The sequence below is a fragment of the Panthera onca genome, chromosome D1 (genome assembly GCF_046562875.1).
Source record: "Panthera onca isolate mPanOnc1 chromosome D1, mPanOnc1 haplotype 2, whole genome shotgun sequence".
NCBI lineage: Eukaryota > Metazoa > Chordata > Mammalia > Carnivora > Felidae > Panthera > Panthera onca.
In genome coordinates this window covers 93,601,780-93,615,212 of record NC_138348.1, presented here as the reverse complement: position 1 = coordinate 93,615,212, position 13,433 = coordinate 93,601,780, and positions in this window count along the sequence as shown.

The following is a 13,433-nucleotide window of genomic DNA, read 5'->3' as shown; positions in this document are numbered from 1 at the left end:
GATCTCTTGGTTTAGAACCTTATTAGAGGTAGAGCCAGTTCCTTACCTTCAGAACTAGAATTTCTATCTCTGAATCAAGAGAATGTCTAGTTTTCATGCAAAGGAAGAGGCGTGAGGTAGTAATGGCTATTCCTTTTTGTCCCTTCCCACACTTAAGTGTGCTCTCCCCTTATAAATTTATCTGCAGGTTTGAAGTGTTCACAGGTCCTCAGCCAGGCATATCTCCCGTCCATGTTGGGCTCCACTAGGCTGTGCAACAGAATCCAATACTCACAGCATCTCAGAGATGAGCCCATGCTACTCAGAACTTGACCTTGAACCAGATTCAAACACTGAGACCTGGGAAGATTTCCTCCCTTGATTCACTTTCCCCACCCCAGATCCAAACAAGAGGAGAGGACAGATCCAAACCAAAATCCACATCCAAAACATTCCACTGTGGGACTGTAGGTTGGGAAGGCTACAAAGAGACATGGAATTCAGCCACTCACCCAATGGTAACATCAGAGCTGGGTCCTACAGCCCCTTCTTTCCTGCTCCTAGCAGGGAAAACGCTCAGTTAATGGAGGAGGGGACAGTCCTGAACCTAGATCCTTCTTTTCCCTATTATTCCAAGAAAAGAAGAGCCTAATCCCTTTCTTTCTATGTTATCCTGGCAGGAATTCTGAGCTAAAGACCATGATTTCTGATTAAGACTCTTCCCGTAGGCTTCTCTCCAAATGAAGGAGTGTCTGTATCACTGTGGCCATAAAATGGTATTTTAAAGAGTTTTATTTCACATGTAGATAAATCGGAGGCCTAAGTAGTAATCAAGAGGTGGCTCCCTCAAGTACTCTCTTAGATAATATAGAAAACAGGAAATCATGGCCTTTGAGATCACACATGAAGCACACTTTCACCCCTACTATGCACAATTTCACTTCAACCCTGGCACTGCTTATACCAAGAATAATGGAGGCAGGTGCCTACTCTATCCCCTCCTTTGTTTGGTCCTGGGGCCCAGGGTGAGTGCTATGTGGGAATCCCTACGTTGGCTCTCTATGAAGATGACCAAAATCCAGTAACACATTTATAGATCTGGAAACTGAACAGGATTGAACATCTTTCACATGACAAACTCTAGTGCTTGCTCTTTTACTTTTTAAAAGAAATATTCATATATATTATATACAAATATATGTATACTATTTATACTGTATATATGTATATATATTCCCCCATTAAATAAATTATATATGTGTATATAAAATGTAAATATGTATATTTTATATAAGAATGTATATACATATTTAAATACATATTTATATACACTTTTATATTTCCATTAAAAAGAGGTAGAAAGATGGCGTTGAAAAATCAACAAAGGCCTAAACATCTTCAGTATCAGTTCAGACTGGATGACTCCTTTAGCTACTGCCACCTGGTGGCAACATGCCTAAAATTCAAGAACAGCAATCAAAGATTGTGCTCAGGAGCTCCCTCTAGCCCAAGAAGACTTGACAATTAGACAAGTTCAAAAACGGATAGAAAACCCAGATTTTGATTTACGAGTACATCTGCGCAAAAGGTGCACTGGGTAGTAGGAGAAAGGCAAGGAATAACATAACATTTAAAAATGATCACCAGTCCTTGAATGTAGACAGAAATGGAAGGTGTAAGTATATATTACTGTTTTAAATTTTTTTACAATAAGAGAAAAAGAGAGGGAAAGGGTACTGGAGGAACATTTTTAGTCTAATGAAGGTGTGCTTATGCTTGTACACTGAGAAAAAGAGTTAGTAGAAAAGACAATTTTAAAGGCACAAGGAAGAAAATGGAATTTTCAAGATTTGAAATACCTGAGAGGATATGATGGGGTGATACCAAGAGCTCATGAAAAGGCATTTTGCCAAATTCAATATGTTTAAATATATTGTGTTTAAATATAAAATTCACTCATTATGTTTAAATATAAAATAAATAGAAATTGATAGTTCTTTTTTTCAATTTTTTTAATGTTTATTTATTTTTGAAAGAGGAAGACAGACCGTGAGCAGGGGAAGGACAGAGAGAGAGGGAGACACAGAATTTGAAGCAGGCTCCAGGTTCTGAGCCATCAGCACAGAGCCTGACACAGGGCTCAAACTCACAAACCATGAGATCATGACCTGAGCCAAAGTCATACACTTAACCAACTGAGCCACCCAGGTGCCTGATAGATGGTTCTTAAGATGAATTGAAAACATTCTTCATGTAAAAATATTCATTGCTGTTATAAGCTGAATTGTGCCCCACATCCTCCAAATTCATGTTGAAGCCCTAATAACACTGTATTGGAAATATGACCTTTAAATAAGTAATTAAGTTACAGTGAAGCCATTAGGATGGGCCCTAATCCAACACCTAATTAAACTGGGTGTCCTTATAAAATAAGGAAATTTAGACACCAAGTGAGACACCAGGGATATATGCACGCAGTGGGAAAACCATGTGAGGATACGGGGAGAGGGCAGCCATCTGCAAGCCAAGTAGAGAGGCCTTGGGAGAAACCAAACCTGCTAACACCTTGATCTTGATTTCTAGCCTCCAATCTGTGATGAAATACATTTCTGTTATTTCTGCCACTCAGTCAATGGTATTTTGTTATGGCAACCTAGCAAACTAATGCATTCCCATTAAAACCTAAACCAAGAAGAGAATGCCCACTACTATTTAATATTGTATACAAGGGGAAAGAAAATGGCATTAGACAAAAGAAAGGAATTAGGGGCAGAAGAATCAGAAAGGAAGAGGTAAAACCACCTATTTGTGCAGATGACTTTATTATATATCTGAAAACTTCAAAAGAATTAATGAAAGTTTGGGGCGCCTGGCTGGCTCAGTCGGTTGGATGTCCAGCTTCGGCTCAGGTCATGATCTCCCCATTCGTGAGTTTGAGCCTCGCGTCAAGCTCTAAGCTCTAAGCTCAGAGCCTGGAGCCTGCTTTGGATTCTGAGTCTCCTTCTCTCTCTGCCCCTCCCTGCTCACACTCTGTCTCATTTATTTACAAAATAAATGTAAAAAAAATTTTAAAAAAAGAAAGAACAAAGAACTAATGAAAGTTTACTAAAAAATAATACCAATAACATTGCAGGAGTAAAATCAGAAATCAACATAGTTCATACCCATTGGAACTTATAGATCTCATAATAAAAGAAAAATAAAGTTTCTAGGTAAAAATCCAACAAGAACCTTACAAAACCCACATGGCTAAAGATATAAACACACTTAGGACACAAATGAGATCTAACAAATAGGAAGACATTCCATGTTCTTGGATTGGAAGACTCAACCAAAATATATCAATTCTAAGTCTGTTTATAAATGTGACATGATCTCAATAAATATAGCCTCAGTTTTTTTTTCTGGAGAATACAAACTGATTATAAAGTTTATAAGAAAGAATAAATAAGCAAAAATATCATGGAAAATCCTGGGGGTGGGGAGACACACAATGTGTAAAAGCTAACCCTAACGTTATACAGTGACATTAAAAAGCTTCTATAATAGCACATAAAGAGAACGGTAAATGGATAGAAAAGAATATAAAACTTGCATATGGACTTGAGAACCAGTAGAAATTTAATATTTGATGAAGGTAGCATCTCAAGTCAGTAGGAAAAAGCTGAGTTTCCATTTTTTTAAATAGTGATGGTACAACTGGATAGCCATATGAACAATAATAAAATTAGATCCATTTCTCACACCACAAACAGTGGAAATTTCAAATGTACATATTTATATCTCAGACAAAAAGCTAAAGTCTGTAATATAAGGAGCTTCTAAAAATTGAGAATAAAAAGACCTACAACCCAAGAGAAAATGGACAAAAGACGTGAATAGAGATTTCAAAGAAAATAGAAATATTAATTGCTTTTAAGCATATGAAAAGATGCTCAACTTTTCCCATATGAGAAATGCACATTAAAAGTATACAGAAAAGATACTTTAAGACAAGATGGGGTTGCAACTTCCTCTTCCAACCATGAGGGAGTAATAGGGTTAAGTCTTGCCCAATGCTTTAAGTTAGGAAAATAGAATATCTAAAACAACTGCTTTCTAACATTGACAAAAAGCAGCAGAGGAATCTAGTTCCTGGAAAAGGGGGAAATAAATGTGATCACCCTCTCTTCCTAGAGGCAATTTCCAAACAGGGGTGCAGGGAAAGCAAAGCAAACAGAGCCTGGTAGTCTTGCTGAACTGAGGAGACAGAGGCTGGCATCTGGGGAGCCCAAAGCAGCTAGAATCTGTGGAGCAGAATACTGGAGCAGAGGTTGCTTGCAAAGGGGAACTCCAGAAACCTGTATAAAGGTCTACATGAGATTCCCAGAGCTCATACAGCCTGGAATCATTCGAATTCCTGCCAGACAGAGTGAAGAGACTTCAAAAAATACATGGGGCATACACCAGGCTACTCTAGACGTACCTAGAAAAGCTTAAAAACAAACGTTAAAAGATTTGGACTGGGGCCCCTGGGTGGCTCAGTCGGTTGAGTGTCCGACTTCAGCTCAGGTCATGATCTCGCGGTCTGTGAGTTTGAGCCCCGCGTCAGGCTCTGTGCTGACAGCTCAGAGCCTAGAGCCTGCTTCGGATTCTGTGTCTCCCTCTTTCTCTGCCCCTCTCCCACTCATGCTCTGTCTCTTTCTGTCAAAAATAAATAAACATTAAAACTTTTAAAAAATAATAAATAAATAAATACAATAAAATAAAATAAAAGAATTGGACTGATCCTCAAGATACTTAAAAGCCTGCCAGAAGAAAGCCCAATAAACTTTAAAGAAATACAATAAAATTTAACACTCAGCAACATAAAATCTGTCATTTTTACATCCAATCAAAAATTACTAGGTATGGAAGAAGCAGCAAAATGTGATCTATAACCAAGAGGAAAATAAGTTAACAGAAACAGCCCAGAAGTGACAGAGTTGATGGAATTGGCAGATAAGGACTTTACAATTAACTATTATAAATATATCAATGCTCAATAATTTAAAGAAAAAATGAACATGATGCTAAAAGAAAGTGAAGATATAATAAAAACAAATGGAACATCTAGAACCTTAAAAATACATAATATCTGAAGAAAAATCACTCAATTGTATTCACATTAGAATAGATGCTGCTGAAAAATACCAATGCACTTGAAGACATAGCAATAGAAAGTCTGTATATAGAAATACAGAAAGAAAAAAGACAGACATAAAAATTAATAGAACCTCAGTAAACTTTAGAATGATAGCAAGTAGTCTAACATAGTTGTAATTTGAGTCCTAGCAAGAGAATGGGTGAGGGGTGGGGATATTTTGAAAAATAATGGCTGAAATTTTTCCAATTAGATGAAAACTATATACCCATATATCCAAAAGGCTCAATTAATCTACAAGCAGAATAAACACAAATAAACCACACAAAGTTATACCATAATTAAATTGCTGAATATCAATCATAAAGAGAACATTTTAAAAGCAGCCAAAGGAAAAAAAAAAAGCATATTATAGATCTATACAGAGGAACAAAGATAAGAATGATTACAGATTTATCATCAGAAACAATGCCAGCAAGAAGATAATGGAATGACATCTTAAAAGTGCAGAAAGAAAAAAATTATCAATCTAGAATTCTGTATTCAGTGGAAATATCTTTCAAAATTAAAGGTGAAATCAAGGTTTTCATACAAACAAAAGCTTAGGGATTCTATTGTCAGCTGACGGCACTAAAAGAAATGTTAGGGGAATTTCTGTAGGCAGAATGAAAAGTAATTTGGGGAGCCCCTGAAATTGTAAAAAGTAACCTTGTATATATAATATAAATATAAACTTGGAGAGCACTTAAAATTATAAATATGTGGATAAATATAAAATATCTTCTTTCTTAAATTTTTATATCCTTAAAAATAAAGCAAGGAAAAATTGCAATTTTAAGTGCGATGGTGCAGTTAGACCTCATTGTGAAGGTGATAATTGTACAAATACTTGAAAAAGACATGGCTGGAGTTGTACTTGGTAATAACAGCTACTCTAACGTTCTGTTGGGTAAACATAGCTCAATGAAACATCCCTCCCAGGCAATACATTTTTATCATGCATTTTAGTAACCATACCTTAATCCAAAGCACTGGCTTTAAGGGAGAAAATTTTAGATATAGAGTTTAGAGGAGCAAAAGACCTTTCTTGGAATGTTAAGAAATTATAAGTCATATGATGAAGGTACCTATACACACCCAATTCTGTTCTTAAACACCTAGCCCTATATACTCTAAATTCCATTCCTTGTGTAATTGGCTTTAGGAAGGGATCTGATAAAACTCATTCTTTCAAGGACTGATCAAGTTGGTATGTGACTATCTGTACTCTACATTCCTTATTAGGTACACTTATTTTAATGAGGACAAACTTATTAGCCAAAAAATCTCAATATAAGGAAATTCAAGTCTCAGCAAGTTGGTGAGTTAGATATATTTTTGGTCACAGTTAAGGGCTGGAGTCCCCTTGGAGAAATTATATGAAATTACAACATAAACACCAAAACCATCTTCTTCAAGGCCTGTTTATGTTGATGAGTATATGTACACACTTATCAACAATTGCTTATTTTTCTTTGTGACCCATATTCAACCAAGGTTCAGCAGTGCTGGTTCGTACTTTATCTATAGACTTTTGCTTAGAATTTTTCTACATCCTTCAGTACCATTAATAAATCCCAAGCTATCTCCTTAATCCCACTGCACAAAATTTACAAATAGCAAAAAACAATTCATTATCACAAAGTTCACATAAGCCCCATAAGGCAGACTCTCCTTGGGACTCTCACACAAATAAGGCCTCAGGGGTTCATTAAAAGTTGAGTTTTCTCTAAGAACCTTTGAGGGCTCTTGCTTGGATGATGCAACCCCAGAGGAAGTTCTTTTGAGTTGATGCTTAGTCAGAGACTGTTGCCATGGAGGCATCATTTCAAATGCATCTCAAAGCTATTAGAGCCACCTGCTTTATTGTTTTTGTTTGATATTATTTTTACCTTTTTTGAGGTAAAATTCACCATTTAAACATTTTAAGTGGCATATACTATGGTTTGTTGTATATTTGCAACCCTAAGCGGTCACTCCCTGCTCTCACCTACCCTCAGCCCCTAATCTGCTTTCTGTCCCTATTGATTTGCCTAATTTGGTTATTTCATATAAATAGAATTGTACATATGTGGACTTTTATGTCTGTCTTCTTTCACTCAGTGTAATGATTTCAAGGTTCATCCGTGTAGAGAAGCATGTGTCAATATTTCAATCTGTTTGTGTCTGAGCAATAGTCCATTGTATGAATATACTGCATTTCATTTATCTGTGCATCAGTTGATGGTCATTTGGGTTATTCCCACTTTACAAATAATGTTGCCCTAAGGTCAGTCAGAGGTGAGAACTTAGGATCTTCTCAGGTCTTTTCGGAGCATGTGCCCAGCCTTGAGCATGCATGTGGACTTCCAGATTCCCCAGAATGTAGGAGAGCTTTTCAAAGCCCCTATTTCCCTAAACTTCTCTTTCCCTGGTCTTCCCTCCCAGGCTCATCTATTGTTTGCCCCATTGTTTTCCCTTGCCCCAGGGGTTAGTGACTAATGACTTTGCCTTTAAACATTTTCCACACTTGTCCTCCTCCCCCCTATAGCCACCTCAGCCCTGGGAGAATTCCAGGTTAATGAAACAGAGGCAAAGGCTTTGAGCTGGCCTTTCAGAGAACCACCAGAGAGGTCAAAACAAAGAACCACAATTCTTGGAGAATAAAGTCTGTTCTCCTGCCTCTAGTACTGGTACTTATACCAGGCAGGCTGTTGTCTTCAAGGCCAACACCCAACTGGGAGCAGGAGATGAATCCAGGATAAATTAAAATGCCACAAAACTCTCTTACTGAGATTCGGCTTTTTCCCCTTAATTGTGTGCCCCTCGTTGCTACAAACTTGTGACTAATATCCATAGTTCCAAGAAAGTTAATTTCAAAAGTCTTCTGTGAGTTTATTTATTGCTTTTGTGTATGAAAGGACTTGGGAGTCCCCTACCCTGCCATTTCTGGTGGCATCACTCTAGAATCGTAACCTTTCACTCTCAGACATACCCCAGCTGCATGATAAATTACATGACCCTGCTAATTATTCAGAGCATACACTTTGCAATCAGTCTGTTCTCACTACAAATCCTGCCTCTGCCACCTCTTTGCTGAATGACCATGGCAAAGTTGCTTAATCTCTCTCTGAATTCCAAATCCTTTAACTTAAGATGGGGTAATAAACACAACTCAAAAGTTATATTTATGAACAAACAGTGCCACTTCTGGCACTATAATTTAAGGTATAAAGTTTATGGTACAACGTGGGTTTCCCTGTCTTTACTACTGAAATCTGAAACCTCAAGGGACATGGTTAAGGCAGGTATTGTTAATGGAAGGGGAAGGAGGTGGGAATCATATGAAATCGTGTATTTTAAAATTCAACATAAAAAAGTAAGTTATAGGGGCGCCTGGGTGGCTCAGTCGGTTAAGCGTCCGACTTCAGCTCAGGTCACGATCTCGCAGTCTGTGAGTTCGAGCCCTGCGTCGGGCTCTGGGCTGATGGCTCAGAGACTGGAGCCTGCTTCCGATTCTGTGTCTGTCTCTCTCTCTGCCCCTCCCCCGTTCATGCTCTGTCTCTCTCTGTCTCAAAAATAAAAATAAAACGTTAAAAAAAATTAAAAAAAAAAAAAAAGTAAGTTATAGGGGCACTTGGGTGGCTCAGTCAGTTGAGCGTCAGACTTCAGCTCAGGTCATGATCTCACAGTTCTTGAGTTTGAGCACCGCATCAGGATCAGTGCTGATAGCTCAGAACCTGGAGCCTGCTTCAGATTCTGTGTCTCCTTCTCTTTCTGCCCTCCCCCACTAACACTCTGTCTCTCTCTCAAACAATAAACATTAAAAAAAAACTTTTTTTTAAGTAAGTTATAAACAGTGTATGTAATATGGTCTCATTTCAAGGAAAAAAAGGCATACATATCCACACAAAAGTATCTGGAAGGATAGGCATTAAGTAATTAAGAAGGGTCATCATTAGATAGAGGAAATATGGTGTTCTTAACTTCTCATTTTTCTTAGCTACTTATATTTTCTCATTTTTATGTACATTTATTGCTTTTGAAATTTTTAAAAATGCTTATGAAATATAGTAATAAGATTCCTCTCCTATTTATCTCCAGAAACCCAGTAAATCAATTTTACTTTAAGAAATAAAGTCCTGTGCAAAAGTCAGTTATAGCAAAACAGCATGTTATAGGATGGGCTGGTGTCCAGAAGTCCTGGGTCCTAGTTCTGTCTTGCACTAGCTACCTGGTAACTTGAGTACCTTTTTGAGCTTCAGTTTCCTAAAAGATGAAAACTATCATAATAATACAGCATTCCACTTTTTCCCTATGCTGTGCCAATAGCAAGACATCAAGAAGAAAAGTGCCCAGAGAGACACAGACGTACATATTTGAAAGGCTACACCCTTAAAACCCTGGCTCTCAAATGTTCATGTACATCAGAATCGCCTAGAAAAGTTAAGACTCAGACTGCAGGCCTCATCTCAAGAATTTTGATAGGGGTGCCTGGGTGGCTCAGTCGGTTAAGCATCTGACTTCGGCTCAGGTCATGATCTCGCACTCCGTGAGTTCGAGCCCCGCATCGGGTTCTGTGCTGACAGTTTGGAGCCTGGAGCCCGCTTCAGATTCTGTCTCCCTCTCTCTGACCCTCCCCCGTTCATGCTCTGGCTCTGTCTCTGTCTCAAAAATAAATAAACATTAAAAAATTAAAAAAAAAAAAAAAAGAATTTTGATAGATCTGGGTGGAGCCCAAGATTTATTTACAAATTCCCAAAGGGTACTGATGATGCTGGTCTGGGAACCACGTGTTAAGAACCACTGAACTAGAGGCAAAGGGGAAAAAAGTTCTTTAGGTTCAAGTTCCAAGTCCTCTCCCTTACTTCTGTGACCTTGGGCAAATCTCTTAATCTATCTGCTCTTGCGTTTCTTTACCAAGAAAAAGCATATTATAATTCCTGCTAATAAGTACCATCTGCCCCCAAGATTTTTGAGGATTCAATGATTTAAATGCGTGAAAGGAATACATAAACTCTACTGAATTATGCAAATGGCATCAATTATATAAGTAAGGCAACTAAAGTAACTAGAATTTAAATTATTTTTATTTTAGGAAATACATCTTAGACACAGATGTCTGTCAGTTTAGATTCCCAACAATGAAGATGCATGCTTCTAGAAAGCATGTCTAAGATTTGAGTACTTTGCCACTGTTGGAGATAACAGGGTCTTGGTTAAATACCATGATGTGAGTGTGTAAATAATAATAATAAACCACATCAGAGTTAAAACTTATTGAACACTTGCTAGTTACCAGGCACTGAGGTAATTTAAATCTCACGATCCTATGAAGTAGCTGCTATAATAATTCCCAAGTGTAGCTAAGGAAGTCTAGGCTTCAAATGGTCAAATAACTTGCTCAGGGCCACATAGTCAAGATCAGAAGGAGTTTCTAAATAATACAGTTACAATGCTATTTGTTGATTCACTTAATTTAGACATTATTCATTAATTCAGTGCCCAGAATAGTCTAACTCAATGTAGTTATTATGAGTTATTTGCTAAGGGATTACTCCTGATTAGATTTGATTTGGATTTAGAGCTCTTATACTCGCCGAACCCCCAATTCTCCTCTCCGCCCAACATAGGTGCATCACAATTTTAATTTCTCAATACTTAATGTTTACTGTACTATGATTATGTTTCTCTACTTGTTCTATTTTATTTTTTCCAGAGTGAATGCAGTCCCCGTGACTTTCTACATGCATCTTCTTAATATTTCTATATAGTTCACTTTCAGGGATGAAGTGAAACATGAGACAAGAATCTAAGGAAAGACAGATTTCTTGGGACCCCAATATAAAAGATACAAGAGAAGGGGGATCTAGTTCCCCACTCAAACCATTTTTCTCTGTTAAAATATTATGTTCTATTTCTATGGGGCACCTGGGTGGCTCAGTCGGTTAAGCGTCCGACTTCGGCTCAGGTCATGATCTCGGGGTTCGTGAGTTCAAGCCCCGCGTCAGGCTCTGTGCTGATGGCTCAGAGCCTGGAGCCTGTTTCAGATTCTGTGTCTCCCTCTCTCTCTGACCCTCCCCCATTCATGCTCTGTCTCTCTCTGTCTCAAAAATAAATAAAGGTTAAAAAAAATTAAAAAATAAAATAAAATAAAATATTATGTCCTATTTCTAGTTTCACCTACTTCTAACCCTGACCTAACCTGAATTTTACAGAAAGACCAATAAATCTCATTTATTTTTAGTTCCCTTATTTTATTCAATACAAACTACATTCCAAGCTTAATCTAGCCAATTTTTTTTAAGTAGACTCCACGCTGGGCATGGAACCCACCATGGGGCTTGAACTCACGGCCCTGAGATCAAGACCTGAGCTGAGATCAGGAGTTGGAAATTTAACTGACTGAGCCACCCAAGCACCCCCCAATTTTTAAGCTATAAAATTATTCTGATTCCTGAACCTTTCAATCTACAAAACTCTCAGTTGATATATCTAATCTTTCTTTAATAGAAGACTTCATAGAGTCCTAGATGCTGACTTTCCAGCATCATAGAACTTAAATCCAACTACCAATACACGTGCTAAGAAAACCTAGTTACTGGCATAAATACACAAAGTACTATATCCTACTTCTTTTTTGCTTTTTAAAAATTTTCGATACATATACTCAAAGTATATATAATTTTTCGCTTAACCAACTGAGCCACCCAGGTGCCTCACTAATGTATATATAATTTTTCATAAATAAATAACTAATAACATACATCTTTTTTAATGGATGTATACAATCCCTTGTCTTTTATTTCTCTCCTTTATCTTTGGCTACGTCATGCATATGCCACATGCAGGCACCTAAAACAGTTTCTACATGTTCTTCTAAATTTTACATCTGTGTGCATTAAAATTCAGTGAGTCTTGGGGCACCTGGCTGACTCAGTCGGTAGAGCATGTGACTCTTGATCTCTGGGTCATGAGTTCAAGCCCCACATTGAGCATAGAGTCTACTTAAAAGAAATAAATAAATAACAAAATTCCATGAGTCAAGCTCCATTAACACTGATATGCATGGCCTGTCAGAGTGCAGACTGTACCCCTTTCTGAAAGGTTTCTCAGGAGAGACCACGGGGTGCTGTCACCTGAATTACTGCCCTCTGATTTAGCTGGTAATTAACTTCTCCAAACATCTGCTGTATTGGATCATAGAGCTTCAGGACCAGGGAAAATCTAAGACCAATTTCCAGATGCCTGATGGCAACTCATATTTCTATAGCAACTGAGCATTTGAAAAAAAAATTCCATATGCATTATCCCATTTTGGGTTTACAGAACACCTTAAGAGTTGATATTTTGACTTCTCACTTTGCAGATAAGGACTTGTCATTCAGTACATGGTATAACTTTAACCACACCACTCTGTACTCTCTGGATTTGGGATAATGTCAGCTTTACATTATCATGTTCTGGTGAATATTTTGGGATTGCCTATATCAAAAAGGAGATTAAATTTCTGAAGCAAAATACATGTCCAGACCCAAGAAATACAACACAAAAATTTTCATCTCTAAATGTATGAAAAGGTTGTAGGCAGTAAAATGTCCGGGCCTTGACCATTTCCTCTAACCACCCTGATCTCTAAAACACTGTCCAAATTTCATATATTAAAAAATAAAAAAAAAATAAAAATAAAAAAAAAATAAAACACTGTCCAACTCATCTGATTCCTAACAAACCTTGGCAGTAGTGAGATGAGTAAAACACAGGAAACAGTTCAGTGGGGGCAGCTGCTCCACCTGGCTTCCCACCTGGAGGAGAATTGATGCAGAAAATCCCTCTACGGTGACAGAGTTAATCCTCGGGGACTCCACAAGGCAGCCAAGGCTCCAGCCCACCTCTCCTAGGGTGCACCGTGTGGGGAGGTTGGTCTGGATTGCTCTCATATTTCTTACTTCTCAGCTTCACACTCCCATTTGCCGCTTCATCAGACGTTTCTCATTGGTTGATCTTGGCAACTGCTCTATTATTACCCCTAAGATACTGATGAACTTTGTGTCAGAGAAAAACACCATTTGTGGACAGCATGTCACAGCTCTGTCCCTTGCTTGTGTTCGTCATGGCTGACGGGGACATGCTGACCATGACACTTTGTCATCAGACGCCATCAAGGCAGTTCCCTGTTGGTAGTTGTAGGATTTGTAATGGGACTGAATGGCGCACACACAGACCCTATGCCTTGTATGAAGATTGTCCTTTTGTGAGCTATTCATCAGTCATTACTTCTCTCATATACTAGCATGTATGATATTGATATGAC